A 26,075-nucleotide genomic window follows, 5' to 3' on the forward strand; every position below is an offset into this window, starting at 1 on the left:
CGCTAAAGGCCCCGTCACACATAGCGACGCTTGAGCGATTCCGACAACGATACGACCTGTCAGGGATCGCTCAAGCGTCGCTATGTGGTCGCTGGTGAGATGTCACACAGTGCGATCTCCCCAATGACGCAGCAGCGATGCGGTGAACTGTAGCGACCTGTAGCGACCTGTAGAACGATGCTATTTCATGATGATTCAATGGGACGTCCTGTGAGCGAGGTCGTTGGTAAGGTGTCAAACACAGCGATGTGTGCTACCCAGCGGGACCTCAACGATCAAAAAATGGTCCAGGCCATTCCGACACGACCAGCGATCTCACAGCAGGGGCCTGATCGCTGCTACGTGTCACACATAACGAGATCGCTACTGAGATCGCTGTTGCGTCACAAAACTTGTGACTCAGCAGCGATCTCGCTAGCGATCTCACTGTGTGTGACGGGGGCTTAAAAGAAGTGTTTAATTGTTGCGCTCAACGGTAGTGCATATGGAATAGAGGACCCACTGTGCCACAGGGCATAGCTAAGCGGCTGCCTGGTGTTCACTGGAGCTCCTGATGGTGAAGACAGACTGGGCTGCAGTTGGCCGCCAGGTACCACTCCTGGGCAAAGCCAGGTACTGCAGTTGCTAACCCCTGGGGTTAGGTACAGAAACACCAATTAGGGCTAGGTCTCCATGCAGAGTAGTAAGTCCTGGTACTTGTACAGAACAGTTACTGATGGATTTGGGCTCGGTTCAGACACTCCGGTCTAGAATACTGGATCAGGTTTTGGCTGCACTTGTACTTGTGGACAATGTTCAAGCACCGGCCACTCTGGAAACAGGGGTTTCAGGAGCAGTACTGACTGCTCCGGAACCAAGGAAATTTAGATACAGGACTGGCCACATTGAGACCAGGGGACCGTGCTTCCGCACTAGGCCTGAGGCCGGGAGCTGTGACGTGAACACGCACAAAAAACGAGAGAATTCCGAGGGCCGGAGCAGTGAGTAAGCCGGCATCCCTGTATGAAGGTGGGAAGAGGACACCATGCAGGGGTGCTGGCAATAGCACTACATCAGTATGGTAACCGTTAAAAATGTAATAACACAGGATCAGGGGGCTGGCACCAGGTTTCACGATTTCATATTGATCTGACCTCGGACTCCTTGACTATCCCAATCAACGTTTTGTCCATGAAAGGTGACTCAGCATCACACCTCCAATCTCTCATCTAACCTACTCTTTGACAACCTTCAATATGGCTTTCACCTCCACCACTCCACCGAATCTGCACTAACCAAAATTACTAATTATTTACTTATTGCCAAAGCTAACAGAAATTTGTCTGTACTTCTCCTACATCTGTCCTCTGCCTTCATTACAGTCGACCATTTCCTCCTACTACAGGTCCTTTCTTCCCTTGGTATCACAGACCTTGTCCATCTCTTCATACTTCTCTAATCGCACATTTAGCGTCTCCCACTCCCACACTACCTTTTCATCCCATCCTCTCTCTGTTAGAGTCCCTCAAGGCTCTGTCTTGGGACCCCTACCCTTCTCCATCTATAACATTTGGCCTGGGACAACCAATAACGGCCCATGGCTTCAAATACCACCTATACACTGATGACACTCAGATCTACCGCTCTGGTCCAGACCTCACTTCTGTACTGACAAGAATCCCTGAATATCTATCAGTCGTATCGTCCTTCTTCTCCTCTCAATACCTAAAGCTCAACGCAGACAAAACTGAACTCATCATCTTTCTTTCATCTCACCTAACTCCCCTACCTAATCTATCTATCACAATAAATGACATCACGCTTTCCTCTGTTCCTGAAGTCCGCTGCCTCGCAGTAACCCTTTACTCGGCCCCATCCTTCAAACCACACATTGAAGCCCTTGAAACCTCCTGCCCTCTCCAACTCAAAAATATTTCTAGAATCTGAAGCTTCTTCATTGGTAATGAGCGAGCGTGCTCAATGATACCCGGATATCACTCGCGTACCTGGGTGCTTGGATGTGCTCAGCACTCGTCAAGTATTGGCTGGTTCTCAGATCGAGAGCTCCAGTCCCCACCCCGAATGTTTGGCGCCTGTTACACAGCCAATAAACAATGAGGGAATTGCCTTAGCCATCTTGGTAGTGGCATTACTGTGATTGGATGGCCATATTACCTCATCAAAGGTTATGAAAGGACTAGCATTGCCCAGCTCTACACACTGATGGCATTGCACAGCTCAGGAACAGTACCAATTGGAAGGAGAGGGTAGTTGTCCAGCCCGTTATGCACAGTTTTAGGAATTGGAGTCCTCTAGTGGTGATACATTGCTTAACCATCATACTAAAAGTCCTTCTTAGGGCTTCTCATGTGTGTTGCTGTTTCTACATTCTGAATTTAGCCTAGAGACAGCTGGTGCAGGGAGAGTGGCTGAATACAGCCTTTAGGCAGGGCTTAGGGCTTTGTAGTCCGTTGCGAAATATATAACTGCTGCAGGTGACCACATTTTTTTTTAGGGGGGGGGTGAAAAAATTGACTGTATTGTCATTCATACAGTTTATTGTGCTTTGTGCAGAATTATGATGCTATAAAATGTTTAAACCACTTGGCCTGCTACAATTTACCAATTTTTTTTTGTTCCAAAAATTGACTATTGTCATCCATACAGTTTAACGTGCTTTGTGTAAAATGACAGTAGTTTGAAATTTTTAAAAGTCGCTTGGCTTTTTTTTTTTTTTTTAACTTAGTTTCAACTAATCAACAAAACTTGGTTTCCAGAGGCCTATCCATTGGAAAATGCATAAGGCATGCGGTAAGGAACAGGGAAGTGGAAGTGATGATGATGGTCCACGTAGACGGCGAGGGCGTGGGCCAGGTGCGACTGTGACTGTTGCTGCAGTTCAAGTAACATGCCCATCCATGACACATAGCTTCCTGTCCCACTTTGCAGGGAGGCATGGGACACCACTTCTGAAGCCACACCAGTGCGAACAGGTGGTCAGTTGGATAACAACTAATAATAATAATAATGCTTCCAGTATGCTTGATAGTACCACCCACCCTTCTACACAGTCCAGTCTCACCACCCAAGAGTCTGGCTCACTTAATCCTCACCCTGATCCTCCTTCCTCCCACCATATTGAGTACCAGGAGACCAGTGATCTCACACTAGGACACTCTGAAGAGCTCTTTACATAATCATTTCTTGATTGTGGCCTATCATCATGCATGTTCCAAGAGGGAGAGGAGGACAAGCTGTTTAGTGACAAAACTTCGAGCCCCCTTGGTCACAATGACAGTGACAGTGAGGAAAGGAAAATTGTGTCTAAGGAGGTAGATGATGATGAGACAGCTGCTGATAAGTCAGGTTGTTGTTATGTCACTGCAGCGCCCCAGAGACCTGGTCGTTGCAGTATGACGCTCTGCCACTAAGGGGAGTGATGGTACGTCTGATGGCACTAAAGCAGTTCTCCTGACCAGGTATCACCAGAACACATTACACTTCACACTCCGGCCACTAGTGGGAGCAAAAGGCTTTATTTATTGGGCCACTCCTCACACTGGTAAAACTAGGGGTCGGGGAGGAAGTTAGTCAGAAGCTGACTGGGTTGGATTCAGGCAACATCCCGTGGCAGGGGGTGTTACGGGGAGAAGACACAGGGGGGTCCATGTGAAGCGATGGCCGGGGGACCACCACGGTGCAGGAATACTACTGTACACAAGATGAGGTGCAAACAACAAAGGATAGATTTATTGGGCGACAGGGAATGGAAGGGACAAGGTAGGTGCAAACAGGGGTTTACAATAACAAAAGATAATGCACATGAGTTATCTTGATTGTAAAATAGCACCGTGCTTCAACAACTACAAACTCAGAATCTGTCTCACAAGTGTTATGATCCGGTGACCTTGGAGCTGCATGAGAACTTTCACTGGAGAAAGTGGCCACTATACTGACCACAAACCTGAACTTAAGACCGCAACTAGAAGTAGCCGTGGAGTGTACCTAACACACCTAGACACCTCGTCACAGCCGGAGGACTAATTTCCCCTAAAGATGGAAATCGGAATACCATCTTGCCTCAGAGAAAATCCCCAAAGGATAGACAGCCCCCCACAAATATTGGCGGTGAGTTGGAGAGGAAAAAACATACACAGGCAGAAAAAACAGGATTTAGCACAGGAGGCCACTCTAGCTAGATAGGACAGGATAGGACAGAGTTCTGTGCGGTCAGTATTAAAACCCTTCAAAAATCCACCGCAGAATATACAAAATACTTCCCACATCCAATTAAAGATGTAGGAGCATATATCTGCAACTCCAGTGAATCCTACAAACAGAGCAGGAATAAACTGAAACAAGCACACAACAGTGTGCCTCAGATACAAAAACAAAAACACTAATCCTTGCTGAAATTGGCAGCTAAGCAGGTGAGGCCAGGCTGAGATCCAATACTTCCAAAGAAACATTGACTACTGGCAAGGGCTAATGAATCCTGCACACTTAAATATCCCAGTCAGAACAGCAATTAGCAGATACACCTGGCCAGGACTGTGACTCAGAGACAACTGCATTCCCTCTTACCACCACTGGAGGGAACCCAAGAGCAGAATTCACACCAGTACCCCCCCCCCTGAAGGAGGGGTCACCAAACCCTCACCAGGACCTCCAGGACGATCAGGATGAGCCAGATGAAAGGCACGGACCAAATCAGCAGCATGAACATCAGAGGCAAAAACCCAAGAATTATCCTCCTGGCCATATCCCTTCCATTTGACAAGGTACTGAAGATTCCGCCTCGAAAAACGGGAATCCAAAATCTTCTCAACAACATATTCCAACTCCCCATCAACCAACACAGGGGCCGGAGGATCAACCGAGGGAACAACGGGCTCCACATATTTCCGCAACAAAGATCTATGGAAGACATTATGGATAGCAAAAGAGGCCGGAAGCGCCAGTCGAAAAAACACCGGATTAATAATCTCAGAAATCCTATAAGGACCAATAAACCGAGGCTTAAACTTAGGAGAAGAAACCTTCATAGGAACATGACGGGAAGACAACCAGACCAGATCCCCAACCCGAAGCCGGGAACCAACACACCGACGACGGTTAGCAAAACGCTGAGCCTCCTCCTGAGACAACACCAAATTGTCCACCACATGAGCCCAAATCTGCTGCAACCTGTCAACCACAGAATCCACACCAGGACAGTCAGAAAGCTCAACCTGCCCAGAAGAAAAACGAGGATGAAAACCAAAATTACAAAAGAAAGGCGAAACCAAAGTAGCCGAACTAGCCCGATTATTAAGGGCAAACTTGGCCAATGGCAAAAAGCCACCCAATCATCCTGATCAGCAGACACAAAGCATCTCAAATAAGTCTCCAAAGTCTGATTAGTTCGCTCGGTTTGACCGTTTGTCTGAGGATGAAATGCAGAAAAAAAAGACAAATCAATGCCCAGCTTGGCACAAAAGGCCCGCCAAAACCTAGAAACAAACTGGGAACCTCTGTCGGACACAATATTCTCCGGAATACCATGCAAACGGGCCACATGCTGAAAAAACAACGGAACCAAATCAGAAGAAGGCAATTTAGGCAAAGGCACCAAATGAACCATCTTAGAGAATCGGTCACAAACAACCCAGATAACCGACATCCTCTGGGAAACCGGAAGATCGGAAATAAAATCCATAGAAAAATTCGTCCAGGGCCTCTCAGGGACCGGCAATGGCAAAAGCAACCCACTAGCATGGGAGCAACAAGGCTTGGCCCGCGCACAAGTCCCACAGGACTGCACAAAAGAACGCACATCACGCGACAATGAAGGCCACCAAAAGGACCTACCAACCAAATCTCTGGTACCAAAAATCCCAGGATGACCAGCCAACACGGAACAGTGAACCTCAGAAATCACTCTACTAGTCCATCTGTCAGGAACAAACAGTCTCCCCACAGGACAGCGGTCAGGTTTGTCAGCCTGAAATTCCTGAAGAACCCGTCGTAAATCAGGGGAAATGGCAGAAAGGACCACCCCCTCTTCCAGAATACCGACCAGCTCTAAGACCTCAGGAGAATCAGGCAAAAAACTCCTAGAGAGGGCATCCGCCTTAATATTCTTAGAACCCGGAAGGGAAGGTACGAGACCACGAAATCAAAACGAGAAAAAAACAAGGACCATCGAGCCTGTTTAGGATACAACCGTTTGGCAGACTCGAGGTAAATCAGATTCTTATGATCGGTCAAGACCACAATACGGTGCTTAGCTCCCTCAAGCCAATGTCGCCACTCCTCAAACGCCCACTTCATAGCCAACAACTCCCGATTGCCGACGACATAATTGCGTTCAGCAGGCGAAAACTTACGGGAAAAGAAGGCACGCGGTTTAATTAAGGAACCAACAGGATCCTTCTGAGACAAAACAGCCCCTGCCCCAATCTCAGAAGTGTCAACCTCAACCTGAAACGGAAGAGAAACATCCGGTTGACGCAACACTGGAGCAGATGTAAAACGACGTTTAAGTTCCTGAAAGGCAGAGACAGCCGCAGGGGACCAATTCGCCACATCAGCGCCTTTCTTAGTCAAATCGGTCAAGGGTTTAACCACGCTGGAAAAATTAGCAATGAAACGGCGATAAAAATTAGCAAAACCCAAAAATTTCTGAAGGCTCTTCACGGATGTGGGCTGAATCCAATCATGAATGGCCTGAACCTTAACCGGATCTATCTCTATAGACGAGGGAGAAAAAATAAAGCCCAAAAAGGAAACCTTCTGCACCCCAAAAAGACACTTAGACCCTTTCACAAACAATGCATTGTCACGAAGGATCTGAAATACCATCCTGACCTGCTGCACATGAGACTCCCAATCATCGGAAAAAATCAAAATATCGTCCAAATATACAATCAAGAATTTATCAAGATAATCCCGGAAGATATCATGCATGAAGGACTGAAAAACAGATGGAGCATTAGAGAGTCCAAATGGCATCACAAGGTATTCAAAATGGCCTTCGGGCGTATTAAACGCAGTTTTCCATTCATCACCCTGCTTTATACTAACAAGATTATAAGCCCCCCGAAGGTCAATCTTAGTAAACCAACCAGCTCCCTTAATCCTAGCAAACAAATCGGAAAGCAAAGGTAAAGGATATTGAAACTTGACCGTGATCTTATTCAAGAGGCGATAATCAATACAGGGTCTTAAAGAACCATCTTTTTTAGCAACAAAAAAGAACCCCACACCCAACGGTGAAGAAGATGGCCGAATATGCCCTTTCTCCAAAGACTCCTTAATATAGCTCCGCATGGCGGCATGTTCAGGTACAGACAGGTTGAAAAGTCGGCCTTTAGGAAACTTACAGCCTGGAATCAAGTCAATAGCACAATCGCAGTCCCTGTGCGGTGGAAGGGAACTGGACTTGGGCTCATCGAATACATCCTGAAAATCAGACAAAAACTCCGGAATTTCAGAAGAGGAAGAAGGGGTGATAGACATCAGAGGAACATCATTATGAACCCCCTGACAACCCCAACTAGTCACAGACATGGACTTCCAATCCAAAACAGGATTATGTACCTGTAACCAGGGAAAGCCCAGCACGATAGCATCATGCAAATTATACAACACCAGAAATCGACAATCTTCCTGATGGGCTGGCGCCATGCGCATGGTCACCTGTGTCCAAAACTGGGGCTTATTTTTAGCCAAGGTTGTAGCATCAATGCCCCTTAAAGGAATAGGGTTCTGCAAAGGCTGCAAGGGAAAACCACAACGCCTAGCAAAGTCAAAGTCCATTAAGTTCAAGGCAGCGCCTGAATCCACAAACGCCATGACAGAAAATGATGACAATGAACAGATCAAGGAGACAGATAACAGAAATTTAGGTTGTACAGTACTGATGGTAAATGAACTGGCGATCCTCTTTGTCCGCTTAGGGCAGACAGAAATGACATGGAAAGCATCGCCACAATAATAACACAACCTATTGAGACGTCTGAATCCTTGTCGTTCCGTTCTAGACAGAATTCTATCACATTGCATAGGCTCAGAAATTTGCTCTGAGGATAACACCACAGCTCGCACAGTTCTGCGCTCCCGCAGGCGTCGGTCAATCTGAATGGCAAGAGACATAGAATCACTCAGACCGGAAGGCGTGGGAAACCCCACCATAACATCTTTAATGGATTCAGAAAGACCCCTTCTGAAAATTGCCGCCAAAGCATCATTATTCCATTTAGTCAACACAGACCATTTTCTGAATTTCTGACAATACAATTTGGCCGCCTCTTGACTGTTATGATCCGGTGGTTTGGACAAATAATGGACCAGATAGTTACAGATAATAAGGAAGAGCTCTGGAACGTGGGAACTCTGCTGACCGCAATCCCTAAACCTATCAAAACACACTAGAAATAGCCGTGGATTGCGCCTAACGCTCCCTATGCAACTCGGCACAGCCTAAGAAACTAGCTAGCTCTGAAGATAGAAAAACAAAGCCTACCTTGCCTCAGAGAAATTCCCCAAAGGAAAAGGCAGCCCCCCACATATAATGACTGTGAGTAAGATGAAAATACAAACACAGAGATGAAATCGATTTAGCAAAGTGAGGCCCGACTTACTGAACAGACCGAGGATAGAAAAGGTTACTTTGCGGTCAGCACAAAAACCTACAAAAGACCACGCAGAGAGTGCAGGGAAAAATACCTTCCGCACCGACTCACGGTGCGGGAGGCGCCCCTCTGCGTCCCAGAGCTTCCAGCAAGCAAGGCAATATTGACAAAAGCAAGCTGGACAGAAAAAGTAGCAAACAAGCAAAATAGCACAGAGGAACTTAGCTTCTGCTGGAGCAACAGGAACTCAGAACGATCCAGGAGCGAACTAGAGCCATAGTACAACATTGACAGCTGGCATGGGGCAAAGATCTAAGTGGAGTTAAATAGAGCAGCCCACTAACGAATTAGCCTCGTCACCTGTGGAAGGAAACTCAGAAACACCCACAGGCACCAGAGAAAATCCATGGACAGAACCAGCCGAAGTACCATTCATGACCACAGGAGGGAGCCTGACAACAGAATTCACAACAGTACCCCCCCTTGAGGAGGGGTCACCGAACCCTCACGAGAGCTCCCAGGCCGACCAGGATGAGCCAAATGATAGGCACGAACCAGATCGGCCGCATGAACATCAGAGGCAAAAACCCAGGAATTATCCTCCTGACCATAACCCTTCCACTTGACCAAGTACTGGAGTTTCCGTCTCGAAATACGAGAATCCAAAATCTTCTCCACCACATACTCCAACTCCCCCTCAACCAACACCGGAGCAGGAGGGTCAACGGAAGGAACCACAGGCGCCACGTATCTCCGCAATAACGACCTATGGAACACATTATGGATGGCAAAAGAATCTGGAAGGGCCAAACGAAATGACACAGGATTGATAACCTCAGAAATTTTATACGGACCAATGAAACGAGGCTTAAACTTAGGAGAGGAAACCTTCATAGGAACATAACGAGACGACAACCAAACTAAATCCCCAACACGAAGTCCGGGACCCACACAGCGCCGGCGGTTAGCGAAACGTTGAGCCTTCTCCTGGGACAATGTCAAATTGTCCACCACATGAGTCCAAATCTGCTGCAACCTATCCACCACAGTATCTACACCAGGACAGTCCGAAGACTCAACCTGCCCTGAAGAGAAACGAGGATGGAAACCAGAATTGCAGAAAAACGGCGAAACCAAAGTAGCCGAGCTGGCCCGATTATTAAGGGCAAACTCAGCCAACGGCAAAAAGGACACCCAATCATCCTGATCAGCAGAAACAAAGCATCTCAGATATGTTTCCAACGTCTGATTAGTTCGTTCGGTTTGGCCATTTGTCTGAGGATGGAAAGCCGAGGAAAAAGACAAATCAATGCCCATCCTAGCACAAAAGGATCGCCAAAACCTCGAAACAAATTTGGAACCTCTGTCCGAAACTATGTTCTCCGGGATGCCATGCAAACGAACCACATGCTGTAAAAACAATGGCACCAAATCAGAGGAGGAAGGCAATTTAGACAAGGGTACCAAATGGACCACCTTAGAAAAGCGATCACAAACCACCCAAATGACTGACATCTTTTGGGAGACGGGGAGATCTGAAATAAAATCCATAGAAATATGCGTCCAGGGCCTCTTCGGAACCGGCAAGGGCAAAAGCAACCCACTAGCACGAGAACAGCAGGGCTTAGCCCGAGCACAAGTCCCACAGGACTGCACAAAAGAACACACATCCCGTGACAAAGACGGCCACCAAAAGGATCTAGCCACCAAATCTCTGGTACCAAAGATTCCAGGATGCCCAGCCAACACCGAACAATGAAGCTCAGAGATAACTCTATTAGTCCATTTATCAGGGACAAACAGTTTCTCTGCTGGGCAACGGTCAGGTCTATCAGCCTGAAATTTTTGCAGCACCCGCCGCAAATCAGGGGAGATGGCAGACAAAATTATCCCCTTTTTGAGAATACCTGCCGGCTCAGAAACACCCGGAGAGTCAGGCACAAAACTCCTTGACAGGGCATCAGCCTTCACATTCTTAGAGCCCGGAAGGTACGAAACCACAAAATCAAAACGGGAGAAAAACAACGCCCATCGAGCCTGTCTCGGATTCAACCGTTTGACAGACTCAAGATAAGTCAAATTTTTGTGATCTGTCAAGACCACCACGCGATGCTTGGCTCCTTCAAGCCAATGACGCCACTCCTCGAATGCCCACTTCATGGCCAACAATTCCCGATTACCAACATCATAATTGCGCTCAGCAGGCGAAAACTTTCTAGAAAAGAAAGCACATGGCTTCATTCCCGAGCCATCAGAACTTGCGACAAAACAGCCCCTGCCCCAATCTCAGAGGCATCAACCTCAACCTGAAACGGGAGCGAAAAACATCTGGCTGGCACAACACAAGGGCAGAAGAAAAACGACGCTTCAATTCCTGAAAAGCATCCACGGCCGCAGACGACCAATTGACCACTTCAGCACCCTTCTTGGTCAAATCAGTCAACGGTTTAGCAACACTAGAAAAATTAGCGATGAAGCGACGATAAAAATTAGCAAAGCCCAGGAACTTTTGCAGGCTCTTCACAGATGTAGGCTGAGTCCAATCATGAATGGCCTGGACTTTAACAGGGTCCATCTCTACAGTAGAACGGGAAAAAATGAACCCCAAAAATGAAACCTTCTGAACTCCAAAGAGACACTTTGACCCCTTCACAAACAAGGAATTCGCACGAAGGACCTGGAACACCATTCTGACCTGCTTCACATGAGACTCCCAATCATCCGAAAAGACCAAAATATCATCCAAATACACAATCAGGAATTTATCCAGGTACTCTCGGAAGATGTCATGCATAAAAGACTGAAACACTGATGGAGCATTGGAAAGCCCGAATGGCATCACCAGGTACTCAAAATGGCCCTCGGGCGTATTAAATGCTGTTTTCCATTCATCGCCCCGTTTAATACGCACAAGATTATACGCCCCTCGAAGGTCTATCTTGGTAAACCAACTAGCCCCTTTAATACGAGCAAACAAGTCGGACAGCAATGGCAAAGGATACTGAAATTTGACTGTAATTTTATTAAGAAGGCGGTAATCAATACAAGGTCTCAAAGAACCATCCTTCTTGGCCACAAAAAAGAACCCTGCCCCACATATAATGACTGTGAGTAAGATGAAAATACAAACACAGAGATGAAATAGATTTAGCAAAGTGAGGCCCGACTTACTGAACAGACCGAGGATAGAAAAGGTTACTTTGCAGTCAGCACAAAAACCTACAAAAGACCACGCAGAGAGTGCAGGGAAAAATACCTTCCGCACCGACTCACGGTGCGGGAGGCGCCCCTCTGCGTCCCAGTGCTTCCAGCAAGCAAGGCAATATTGACAAAAGCAAGCTGGACAGAAAAAATAGCAAACAAGCAAAATAGCACAGAGGAACTTAGCTTCTGCTGGAGCAACAGGAACTCAGAACGATCCAGGAGCAAACTAGAGCCATAGTACAACATTGACAGCTGGCATGGGGCAAAGATCTAAGTGGAGTTAAATAGAGCAGCCCACTAACGAATTAGCCTCGTCACCTGTGGAAGGAAACTCAGAAACACTCATAGGCACCAGAGAAAGTCCATGGACAGAACCAGCCGAAGTACCATTCATGACCACAGGAGGGAGCCTGACAACAGAATTCACAACACTTGACCCTGAGACAGGGCCATCAAGGTCTTCTCAGCTTGATCCACCGAATTAGGTTCATCATACAGTAATCCTAACGCCTAAAAGAAGGAGTCTACATTAAGCAAAGCAGGATCCCCAGATTCCAGGGAAAATGCCCAATCCTGTGGATCACCACGCAGCAGGGAAATGATGATTTTAACTTGTTGAATGGAATCACCGGAGGATCGAGGTTTCAATGCAAAAAACAGTTTACAGTTGTTTTTAAAACTCAAAAATTTGGACCTGTCACCAAAAAACAAATCAGGAGTAGGTATCTTCGGTTCTAAAGCAGGAGTCTGAACAATGTAATCAGAAATACCCTGTACCCTAGCAGCAAGCTGGTCTATACGAGAAGCTAATTCCTGAACATTCATGCTAGCACAAGGCTCTTCAGCCACCCAGAGATTAAGAGGGAGGAAAAGACAAAACAGACTGAAGAACAAAAAATGGCTCAAGACCTTTCCTGTTATGGTCTGGTGATTATGGAGCGACATGAGACTAGCTCTGAGCAGGTGGTATCTATACTGACCGCAGACCCTAAGCTCAACACAACACTAGAAGTAGCCGTGGGTTGCTCCTAACGCTCCCTAGGCAACTCGTCACAGCCTAAGAGCTAGCTACCCCTAAAGATAGAAGCAGGAAAACTATCTTGCCTCAGAGAAAATCCCCAAAGGAAAGACAGCCCCCCACAAATAATGACTGTGAGAGGAGAAGGAAATGACATACGTAGTATGAAACAAGATTGAGCACAGGAGGCCACTTCTAGCTAAAAAGGAAAGTACAGGAAAGAGCTCTGTGCGGTCAGTAGAAAACAACTAGAAAAAGTCCACCGCAGAGAAATGCAAAAATCTCCACACCTAACTAAAGGTGTGGAGGGCAAACTCTGCTGCCCAGAGCTTCCAGTTTAGCTAAATAGATCCATACTGATAAACTGGACAAATGAGCAAAACAAGACAGTACAAAACAACAAGTCTATAATAAGTGAACTGCAAAGGACATGAAAGGACTTAGCTTAGCAGAACTTGGTCAGAGTGTCAGGACAATCCAAAGAGCAATGACTCCAGGCAGAGACAATTGACAACTGGCATTGAATGAGGGCTAAGGTCAGACTAATATAGCCGAGCCCAAAAGGCAATCAAAGGAAACAGCTTAGAAGCTAAATCCAAAAAGCAGCAATACCACTAAAGACCACAGGAGGAGCCCAAGAGCAGAACTAACAAAAATACTACTTACAACCAAGAACGGAATTCACAACACTTTCCTCCCTTCTTCTGAGATGCAATTAACTCATTGTTGGCCAGTAGTACTGTTATGATCCAGTGACCTTGGAGCTGCATGATAACTTTCACTGGAGAAAGTGGCCACTATACTGACTGCAACTAGAAGTAGCCATGGAGTGTACCTAACACACCTAGACACCTCGTCACAGCCGGAGGACTAATTTCCCCTAAAGATGGAAATCGGAATACCATCTTGCCTCAGAGAAAATCCCCAAAGGATTGACAGCCCCCCACAAATATTGGCGGTGAGTTGGAGAGGAAAAAACATACACAGGCAGAAAAAAACAGGATTTAGCGCAGGAGGCCACTCTAGCTAGATAGGGCAGAGTTCTGTGCGGTCAGTATTAAAACCCTTCAAAAATCCACCGCAGAATATACAAAATACTTCCCACATCCAACTAAAAATCTAGGAGCGTATATCTGCAAATCCAGTGAATCCTACAAACAGAGCAGGAATAAACTGAAACAAGCACACAACAGTGTGCCACAGATACAAAAACAAAAACACTAATCTTTGCTGAAATTGGCAGCTAAGCAGGTGAGGCCAGGCTGAGATCCAATACTTCCAAAGAAACATTGACTAATGGCAGGGGCTAATGAATCCTGCACACTTAAATATCCCAGTCAGAACAGCAATTAGCAGATACACCTGGCCAGGACTGTGACTCAGAGACAACTGCATTCCCTCTTACCACCACTGGAGGGAACCCAAGAGCAGAATTCACAACACACAAGCAACTTTACACAATAAAACAAATATCAATGCTACTCTGCATATAACCTCCCTGGCCTTTACTACGCAGGCCACACGGCTACCGTGCTCTAACTACTGAAGCCTGCACTAGGCCCTAACAGCTGGACCAAACAGGAACAAACTCACGGTGATGTTGGGGACACAGGTACAGTCCCAAGGGGCCCCCGAAGTCCAAAACCGTGGTGCGCACGGATTCCTGTCAGCTCTGCAAAGCGTGGTCTTCTCCTTGCTCCTGGAAACTGTAAGTCCCCTTCTCAGTATCTTCGTGGCTTCACAAACTAGCACAGAACAGCCACCCTTTGCTGTAACCTGGAAAGTCTATTTAACAAACGCAGTACGTCTCAAGCTGTGTAATCTTTCTTGCAGCCAAAGTTCCTTCTACGGCCAGAACAGCACAAAGTTCTCTCAGTCCTCTCTAGAAACTTCCTCTCTCCACGCTGCTCCAGCTCCACCCCTGGACACAGCACCGACCAGCTCATAACACCCATAAAAGTAGGGGAGAAAAGCAGAACATACCATCACACCAGACAAGGGGATGCAGCCTCTTAAAGTGATAGCGTGTTTCTTATTGTCCATAACAGCACCACCCTCTTACACCTGTCAGGCGTGGGAACCTGGCAGGTGCCTAGCGAACAGAGCAGAACGTAATGGAACCGCGCCTGCACACCCCGCGGCGGTATCCAAGAGAGAGACACGAAGGGAAGGATATTGTGGAACAGTGTAAACGAGATCAAGCACAAAGGAGTATCAGTAGGAGTCGTGCCGTGAGACCGAGGCAACATCCTACTGAGGCGCGTAGCCGGTGGCCGGAACACCGCGGGAGTAACTGACTCTAGGCCTTACTTCGAACTCCGCAGGACAGTTAATTAAAGATTGGCTGTCTCACCTAAACACCTACGAAGACATAGGGGGCAACTGTGGGAGAGGGGCGTCTCTAGGGTCCCGGAAGAACTCCAGGCCTTCCCGTCATACGTGAAGACACAAAAGAGAATAGTAAAACCAAAAACACTCAGTTTGAAAAAATGTTGCAGTAATCCGCAAGTGCTAGTAAAAGATGTAAAAAACAGGGTATTTGGTTGATACGTTTTTTGCAAAAAATGTATACTAAGCTGCTCTACCAATCTTCACGGTATACCCTTATCAGAGCAGTCCTAACTAATGTATGCAATCCCTATCTGATGTATTTAAAAACCTGATCATCTGTATATAACCTGTGTGAACAGGGTTCAGAGAGGAAAAATCCATGTGTGCATACAGGGTAGAACAGCTTTTGTGCAGATAGCCCAAGAGGAGTGGTGGAACTCCCCAGTCTTGTAGACACAAGAGAACAATTATGGAAACAGGAACACATGGGCTACTTGCACAGTGAACAAGTCTGTATGATCATGTTCACACACCACCAAGAAACCTGAAGACACAAAAGAGAATAGTAAAACCAAAAACACTCAGTTTGAAAAAATGTTGCAGTAATCCGCAAGTGCTAGTAAAAGATGTAAAAAACAGGGTATTTGGTTGATACGTTTTTTGCAAAAAATGTATACTAAGCTGCTCTGATGTATTTAAAAACCTGATCATCTGTATATAGCCCTCTTGGGCTATCTGCACAAAAGCTGTTCTACCCTGTATGCACACATGGATTTTTCCTCTCTGAACCCTGTTCACACAGGTTATATACAGATGATCAGGTTTTTAAATACATCAGATAGGGATTGCATACATTAGTTAGGACTGCTCTGATAAGGGTAACATAGTAACATAGTAACATAGTTAGTAAGGCCGAAAAAAGACATTTGTCCATCCAGTTCAGCCTATATTCCATCATAATAAATACCCAGATCTACGTCCTTCTACAGAACCTAATAATTGTATGATACAATATTGTTCTGCTCCAGGAAGACATCCAGGCCTCTCTTGAACCCCTCGACTGAGTTCGCCATCACCACCTCCTCAGGCAAGCAATTCCAGTTTCTCACTGCCCTAACAGTAAAGAATCCTCTTCTATGTTGGTGGAAAAACCTTCTCTCCTCCAGACGCAAAGAATGCCCCCTTGTGCCCGTCACCAGGGTATACCGTGAAGATTGGTAGAGCAGCTTAGTATACATTTTTTGCAAAAAACGTATCAACCAAATACCCTGTTTTTTACATCTTTTACTAGCACTTGCGGATTACTGCAACATTTTTTCAAACTGAGTGTTTTTGGTTTTACTATTCTCTTTTGTGTCTTCAGGTTTCTTGGTGGTGTGTGAACATGATCATACAGACTTGTTCACTGTGCAAGTAGCCCATGTGTTCCTACTTCCCGTCATACGGGTGCATCCTAGCCATAACATACCTGGGGGACGTTGAACTAGTAACATCTGGAACTAAAGAGAGAGAGAGCTGTAGAGAACGAATGAATGAGAACAGCAGTTGTGAGGACTATTCCAAATGCTCAGCAGGGTAGGACTACAACACACAGGCGCTAGTGGTAGGCAACGATTTCCATCTGCGAAGGAAACTCTGGATGTGCCCATCAGACCGGTCGGTCTCAGATAGCCCTGTTAAGCATGCTCTGGATTTAGGATCCTGAAGTCTTCAGTAAAGAGGTAAAGAGACTGCAACCCTGTGTCCTCGTTATTGACTGCACCCTACACCATTACCATCTACCCTATTGGGAAGCCCTGGGGACATACTTCACCTGTGGGAAGGTATACCATCCAGCTGCCATTCCATCACCCCAGCGGACCCCACAGCAGCGTCGGTCACCCTGACCGAACACCACAGGTGGCGTCACGAACCCCTGACAGACTGCACCACCTTTATTGGACGCCCCTTAGCAGGGTCGCGGACTGGGTCAAGCTACCATGACAGCCTCAGAACCGAACCAGAGAGGCCCGTTACCAAGAACCTGTGGCCCTGTGTCTGGGGGCGCTCCATCACCAACTCAGGAGGACCAGGGTGCGGCGGTGGGAGACGGAGTGGTGGATGACGAAGCCATTGACCCAACGTGGGAAGCTGTCATGCAGAGCGAGGCCAGAAGAGCTGAGGAGGAGTGATCAGCAGTACCAAAACAGGCAGGAAGAGACAGTGGGGTGACCAGCGGAGAAGGCGGGCAACTGTTCCGCAGAGCAGTGTCACTCGTGAATTTCTCTGTCAAAGAGTTAGGTGTTCCCCAGTCTGGGACTTTTTTTAAATAGAGTTCTGAGACAAAAAAAATGGTAGTTTACACTTTGCATAGCCTTTATGGGTCTAGGAGACTACTACATGACAATTTAAACAAAATGTATGAGGCCTCTTTTAGGTCTAATACAGGGTGTATCTGAGTCAGTCAAATGTTTTCTTATATAAATGTCATTATACAGGAAAGAATGTTTCTTAACATTTTTTTTCTGTAAACTTCAATTTCTCTTCGATTTTGAATGTTTTATTGTCAGTCCTTAAAGTGGAGTAAAAGTGTGACACCATTGTTCTCAGCAGCTATCTGGGAGTCAGAGATGTTTCCAGGAGTCTTCCCCATGCTGTTCTCCTTCCATTCAGCACTTTTTCCATCCATTTCAACATTTTCACTGCTCTCCAGACCTCCTTGTAAGGTCTGCTGGAAAAATGGTTGGATTTCCCATTGACTCCCATTATACTCATTACGTGAAATGAGCAATTGAGCATTAGGAATTGCTCGGTTCGAGTAACGAGCACCCGAGTAATGTAGTGCTCGCTCATTCCCTGTTCTTGAACCCTGAATGTAAAATAATAGTGCATGCTCTCATCATCTCCTGCCTCGACTACTGCAATATCCTCCTCAGTGGCCTCTTGGCCAACACTCTCGCATCTCTCCAGTCTGTCCTTAACTATGCTGCATGACTAATCCACCTCACTACTCCTCCGCTTCTCCCCTCTGAAAACTCCTTCATTGTCTCCCACTTCAAACTACCAACACTGATTTACAAAGCCGTCCATAATCTTTCTTCCCATATATCTCTGAACTACTCTTCCAATATCTTCCCACTTGTAATCTCCGGTCTTCACAAGACCTTCTTCTCTCCTCATACATTCCTCATCCAATCGCCTCCAAGACTTCTCCCGAGTGTCCCTCATCCTCTGAAATTCTGTGCCCCAACACGTCTGATTATACACCCCACTCGGAACCTTCAGATGGAAATTGAAAACCCATCTCTTCAGGAAAGCTACAGCCTGCAATGACCCCGCTCCCACCTCACCACCACCGGAGCTGCCGCCTCACCACCATCGGAGCTGCCGCCTCACCATAACCAGCCTTGCCGCCTAACCACCACAGAGCTACCTCCTCACCACCACCGGATCTGCCACCTCACCACCACCGGAGCTTCCGCAACTTCCAGCCTACTGTCTTCTTCCTCATTATCCCGCAGAATGTAAGGCCACATGGGTAGGGACCTCTCCCCTCTGTACCTGTCTGTCACTATTAGTTTGTTAATTGTAATTTATGTTTGTGTTTTGTATGCAACCCCTCTATGATAAATGCTGCAGATTTTCCATCTGGATTTGTGGCAGTAAGTACTCAGTATATTTCAGTATTTGCAAAGTGTTATTTTATCAAATCTTATGCACACACTGTTGAAGAATAGTGATGCATAAATTGATCTCCCCGGGGAAAGAGATTTAAAATCTGAAGCATGTAATTTCTTTATGCATCTTTTCACCGGTGATTCTATCCTTCATAATGGATAGGATGAATAGTGCTGTAAATCCACATGTAAACATTTTGCATAAAAATTCACAGTGGATTTTTTCTAACCTGCATGGACATAATTTATGTTGCAGATTTCAACTTTCAGCAGAATCATTCAGACTGTGGGAAAGTGAGCTGTCTTACATGGGACACATAGATGCCATCATCATCATCAACTTCATGGAGGCACATCGATATGCTTGCTTATTGGGATAACTCTTCCCAACTGTATGAGTACCAGACATAATGAAACTAGGAGGAATGACCTCTTTGGTGGTCTTCAAAAATCTTTGTAGGTCCAATTTATTGTTGTCCCTAATCCAGTAACGTGTCTAAACAAATAACTTCTTGACTTGCTTGTGCTTCAGCAACTTATTGTGCCTCTGTTGAAGAAAGTGTTATGGAAAGTTTAAGCCCAAAGTTTAAGCCCAACTGACTTGAACAGAGATTCTCTGGATTTTTGGCTAGTGTTCTCCAGCCCAGCCAGCGTCCACATGTCCAGTCAGGTTAAGTTCATCACTTGCCAGGACCAGACTCTCAGCTGTTAGTATTTTTCAATCTGCTGGCTAACACAATACAAAGATATTTTTTCCTGCATCTTCTGAAAGTAATTGTTCCCATAGAAGACTTTACTGGTTTTGTTTATTTCAAAAGTTTCAATCAATTCTTGTACTTATTAGTCAGAGAAAAATTGCCATCTTCCACTATCTGAATCTGACTCCACAGGTAATGTTTTATGTTTTCCAAAGATCTTTTGTCTCAAAATACATATTTAGGATTTGTAGAATTCCTTTCTTCATCACCTTTTTTCTCAAAACAGACTAAAAGATTATTTTGAGCACAAATATCCAGATATTGGCTTTTCTTTTTTGAGAGCTGAGATGTGTTTTTCCTAGATATGTGTTCATATACACAGACTGTGCTTGCCTGGTTTGAGAGGCGAACAGGTGGTTTACCTTTCCTTTCGTCTTGTTGAAAGCCTTGGCTCTGTATCCAGGTTGGGATCTGTCAGTTTTTCCTGTTATTTTGTCCAGTGATGTCATCACATTATCTTTTAGAACGTTTTAGAACGTTTGTCAGGTTCTGCTTTTACCTTTGGAATTTTACAATATGTCCTTTTGGTATTATATACTTTACGGATAAGAGTCCTCCTTCTAGACTGGGACTGTAGAACACGTTTTTCATTTTTAAGTCAATATTCTGTACATTTTTGATGGGACACATGAGGACTATATGTTTTTTACCTTCTACATTTTTTCTGCTTGCATCAGCAAGATAGATAATTTTTTTTAGTTAAGTTCAGTGTAAGGGTATGTGCACACGTTGCGGATTGGGGTGCAGAATTTTCTGCAAAAAATCTGCATCTCCTGGCAGAAAACCCAGGTGCAGATTTGATGCGTTTTTTTAATGCGGATTTTGTGCGTTTTTGTTGCGGATTTGCTGCGAATTTTATGCGTTTTTTTACCCTTGCGGATTTCTATAATGGAAAGGTGCAGAAACGCTGCAATTCCGCACAAGGAGTGACATGCTCCTTCTTTTGATCAGCAGCGTTTTCCATGCGGAATTTTCCGCACCATTAGCACAGCATTTTTTTTTTCCTATTGATTTACATTGTACTGTAAATCACTTTGCGGATCTGCAGCGTTTCTGCGCGGAAAAATAACGCTGCAGATCCGCAGTAAATCCGCATTGTGTGCACATAGCCTAAAAGTTTCTATCAGTTGTCATGCGACTTGCTGCCGACTGAAAGCACTTACAGTACCTTGTATTGCCTGATTATTTGTCACGTTAAAAGAGCAATTCCAACTATCTGGAAGATGGAGATTGTAGCTTTGACCTTTTGGTTAGAACGTTTTGGGAAATGTTTCTGTCATTCTGTTTTCTGTAATGTCCAGTCCTTCTTTAAGTGTATATTGGTGGCTTTTGAAAACATGCTCTAGTTTTCCTCTTCCTTATGGGAGTTTTTTGTCCAGCAAACTTTTTTACTCTAGTATTCATGTACTGATCTGTTCTTTAAAAACTCGGGTAGGTTTAGTTCTGTCGTGCCCAGGCTTTCTTTTATATCCTCCCCCACTGCTCTCATCTGTGCAGTCACTTTCAACATTGCATTTTGTGCTCCAGCATATCCTTATCTTTTCTGGGTCCCACTCAGCTTCTGCCGTCCTACAGGCCTTTTCGAAGCATTGTCATGTTTTGTGTGGTTCGGTTGGTGGTCCTCCATTAATAACTTATAATGACTCTTGCCTATCTGTTATTATTAATATGTAGTCTCCTCTCTGTGGTAATGACCTCCCAAAAGTGATATCAGGACAGTATCATTTCCACTTTAAACTTCCAATGCTGATGATTGTAATTTTTTTGTTTTCTCTTGGAACTGCGTGACATTTTCCCCCTTTCCTTTACTTGTATTCAGGAGATCTGGAACATTCCTTACACCTAGCTGTGTCGTCTTGTGCTTTTTCTGTGTGTTTCTTGGCAAATATATTGACTACGGCCAGATACGTCCGGAATATATTTGAGATGGACGGCGACGAACTGAAAGTAATAAAGGACTTCAGCCTATTCGGATCAATGATCACTCAACATGTCGCGACGACACGGCAAGTCAATAGGAGAATAGCTATGCGCAAACCTAAAATGAAGACACTGGACAAGGTGTTCACATAGAGGAACATTTCACTGGTGGTGATGACACGGCTCGTACATAGCTTGTTTTTTCTGTGGTGGCATACAGGTGCGAAAGCTGGACGATAATGAAACAAGACAGAAGAAGAATTGACGCCTTTGAAATGTGGTGCTGGAGAAGGATGTTATCAATACCATCGATTGCATGAAGAACAAACAAATCAATTCTGGCACAAATAAAACGAGACATGAAACTGGAAGCAAGGCTAACCAAGGTCCAACTTGTCTACTTTGGACACATCATTCGAAGAGAGCAATAACCGAAGAAGAACCTTATGATCAGAAGGATAGAAGGAACAAGGCGAAGAGGAAGGCCAGCAACCCAATGGCTTGATGCAATAAAGATAACGGCAGAGAAGACCCTGGTAGACCTATCTAGGTTTGCCCAAGATCAATCTTCCCTCAGGGCATTCTTCCATTACATCGCCATGACCCTTAATCGAGGTAAAGAGAGTTAAATAATAATTCTTGGCACATGACCTATTGCATGTTTCAGCCTTCAGCAGAATCATCAATCATGATGTTTATCTCGGGACATACATCATCCATGCTGCCAGACGTGTTACCATCTTTCTCCTCTCTCCCTACAGAAAACTGTTATGAGAGGTAATTCAGTATCACAATGGACATGGAGGTCAGAGCACATACAGTGATCTGACAATAACCCAAAATAATAGAACGAGCTCTGAGACGTGGGAACTCTGCAGACCGCAATCCCTGATCCTCTCCAAACACAACTAGAGGCAGCCGTGGATTGCGCCTAACGCTTCCTATGCAACTCGGCACAGCCTGAGAAACTAACTAGCCTGAAGATAGAAAAAATAAGCCTACCTTGCCTCAGAGAAATACCCCAAAGGAAAAGGCAGCCCCCCACATATAATGACTGTGAGTAAGATGAAAAGACAAACGTAGGGATGAAATAGATTCAGCAAAGTAAGGCCCGATATTCTAGACAGAACGAGGATAGGAAAGATAACTTTGCGGTCTACACAAAACCCTAAAGAAAACCACGCAAAGGGGCAAAAAGACCCTCCGTACCGAACTAACGGCACGGAGGTACACCCTTTGCGTCCCAGAGCTTCCAGCAAAACAAATAGACAAGCTGGACAGAAAAAATAGCAACAAATAGCAAAGAAGCACTTAGCTATGCAGAGCAGCAGGCCACAGGAATGATCCAGAGAAACACAAGTCCAACACTGGAACATTGACAGGAAGCATGAATCAAAGCATTAGGTGGGGTTAAGTAGAGAAGCACCTAACGACCTCACCAGATCACCTGAGGGAGGAAACTCAGAAGCAGCAGTACCAGTTTCCTCCACAAACGGAAGCTCCCAGAGAGAATCAGCCGAAGTACCACTTGTGACCACAGGAGGGAGCTCTGCCACAGAATTCACAACAGTACCCCCCCCTTGAGGAGGGGTCACCGAACCCTCACCAGAGCCCCCAGGCCGACCAGGACGAGCCACATGAAAGGCACGAACAAGATCGGGAGCATGGACATCAGAGGCAAAAACCCAGGAATTATCCTCCTGAGCATAACCCTTCCATTTAACCAGATACTGGAGTTTCCGTCTTGAAACACGAGAATCCAAAATCTTCTCCACAATATACTCCAATTCCCCCTCCACCAAAACCGGGGCAGGAGGGTCAACAGATGGAACCATAGGTGCCACGTATCTCCGCAACAATGACCTATGGAAGACGTTATGTATGAAAAAAGAATCTGGGAGGGTCAGACGAAAAGACACAGGATTAATAACCTCAGAAATCCTATAAGGACCAATGAAACGAGGTTTAAACTTCGGAGAGGAAACCTTCATAGGAATATGACGAGAAGATAACCAAACCAGATCCCCAACACGAAGTCGGGGACCCACACGGCGTCTGCGATTAGCGAAACGTTGAGCCTTCTCCTGGGACAAGGTCAAATTGTCCACTACATGAGTCCAAATCTGCTGCAACCTGTCCACCACAGTATCCACACCAGGACAGTCCGAAGACTCAACCTGTCCTGAAGAGAAACGAGGATGGAACCCAGAATTGCAGAAAAATGGCGAAACCAAGGTAGCCGAGCTGGCCCGATTATTAAGGGCGAACTCAGCCAAAGGCAAAAAGGACACCCAGTCATCCTGATCGGCAGAAACAAAGCATCTCAGATAGGTTTCCAAGGTCTGATTGATTCGTTCGGTCTGGCCATTAGTCTGAGGATGAAAAGCCGAGGAAAAAGACAAGTCAATGCCCAGCCTACCACAAAAGGCTCGCCAAAACCTTGAAACAAACTGGGAACCTCTGTCAGAAACTATATTCTCTGGAATGCCATGCAAACGAACCACATGCTGGAAGAACAATGGCACCAAATCAGAGGAGGAAGGCAACTTGGACAAGGGTACCAGATGGACCATCTTAGAAAAGCGATCACAGACCACCCAAATGACTGACATCTTTTGAGAGACGGGAAGATCTGAAATAAAATCCATAGAGATATGTGTCTAAGGTCTCTTCAGGATCGGCAAGGGCAAAAGCAACCCACTGGCACGAGAACAGCAGGGCTTAGCCCGAGCACAAATCCCACAGGACTGCACAAAAGAACGCACATCCCGCGACAGAGACGGCCACCAAAAGGATCTAGCCACTAACTCTCTGGTACCAAAGATTCCAGGATGACCAGCCAACACCGAACAATGAACCTCAGAGATCACTTTATTTGTCCACCTATCCGGGACAAACAGTTTCTCCGCTGGACAACGATCAGGTTTATTAGCCTGAAATTTTTGCAGCACCCGCCGCAAATCAGGGGAGATGGCAGACACAATTACTCCTTCCTTGAGGATACCCGCCGGCTCAGATAAACCCGGAGAGTCGGGCACAAAACTCCTAGACAGAGCATCCGCCTTCACATTTTTAGAGCCCGAAAGGTACGAAATCACAAAGTCAAAACGGGCAAAAAACAGCGACCAACGAGCCTGTCTAGGATTCAAACGCTTAGCAGACACGAGATAAGTCAGGTTCTTATGATCAGTCAATACCACCACGCGATGCTTAGATCATTCAAGCCAATGACGCCACTCCTCGAATGCCCACTTCATGGCCAGCAACTCTCTGTTGCCCACATCATAATTCCGCTCAGCAGGCGAAAACTTCCTGGAAAAAAAAGCGCATGGTTTCATCACTGAACAATCAGAACCTCTCTGCGACAAAACAGCCCCTGCTCCAATCTCAGAAGCATCAACCTCGACCTGGAACGGAAGAGAAATATCAGGTTGACACAACACAGGGGCAGAAGAAAAACAACGCTTCAACTCTTGAAAAGCTTCCACAGCAGCAGAAGACCAATTGACCAAATCAGCACCCTTCTTGGTCAAATCGGTCAATGGTTTGGCAATACTAGAAAAATTGCAGATGAAGCGACGATAAAAATTAGCAAAGCCCAGGAACTTTTGCAGACTTTTCAGAGATGTCGGCTGAGTCCAATCATGGATGGCTTGGACCTTAACAGGATCCATCTCGATAGTAGAAGGGGAAAAGATGAACCCCAAAAATGAAACCTTCTGCACACCAAAGAGACACTTTGATCCCTTCACAAACAAAGAGTTAGCACGCAGCACCTGAAAAACCGTTCTGACCTGTTTCACATGAGACTCCCAATCATCCGAGAAGATCAAAATGTCATCCAAGTACACAATCAGGAATTTATCCAGGTACTCTCGGAAGATGTCATGCATAAAGGACTGAAACACTGATGGAGCATTGGCAAGTCCGAATGGCATCACTAGATACTCAAAATGACCCTCGGGCGTATTAAATGCAGTTTTCCATTCATCGCCTCGCCTGATTCGCACCAGATTATACGCACCACGAAGATCAATCTTGGTGAACCAACTAGCCCCCTTAATCCGAGCAAACAAATCAGATAACAAAGGCAAGGGGTACTGAAATTTAAGTGATCTTATTAAGAAGGCGATAATCTATACAAGGTCTCAGCGAACCATCCTTTTTGGCTACAAAAAAGAACCCTGCTCCTAATGGCGACGATGATGGGCGAATATGCCCCTTCTCCAGGGATTCCTTCACATAACTGCACATAGCGGTGTGCTCAGGCACGGATAAATTAAACAGTCGACCTTTTGGGAATTTACTACCAGGAATCAAATTGATAGCACAATCACAATCCCTATGCGGAGGTAGGGCATCGGACTTGGGCTCATCAAATACATCCCGGTAATCAGACAAGAACTCTGGAACCTCAGAAGGGGTGGATGACGAAATTGACAAAAATGGAACATCACCATGTACCCCCTGACAACCCCAGCTGGACACCGACATGGATTTCCAATCCAATACTGGATTATGGGCTTGTAGCCATGGCAACCCCAACACGACCACATCATGCAGATTATGCAACACCAGAAAGCGAATATCCTCC

The 26,075-nt window shown here is 45.7% G+C and overlaps 1 protein-coding gene across 2 annotated transcripts in view; it reads left to right on the plus strand.

The window, feature by feature from the left end:
• The window catches only part of DLG2 (discs large MAGUK scaffold protein 2), a 1,534,662-nt gene that overhangs the window by 60,133 nt on the left and 1,448,454 nt on the right, over nucleotides 1-26,075 (plus strand). The gene's annotated exons all lie outside the window — the stretch shown is intronic.

The sequence above is a fragment of the Ranitomeya imitator genome, chromosome 3 (genome assembly GCF_032444005.1).
Source record: "Ranitomeya imitator isolate aRanImi1 chromosome 3, aRanImi1.pri, whole genome shotgun sequence".
Taxonomy (NCBI): domain Eukaryota; kingdom Metazoa; phylum Chordata; class Amphibia; order Anura; family Dendrobatidae; genus Ranitomeya; species Ranitomeya imitator.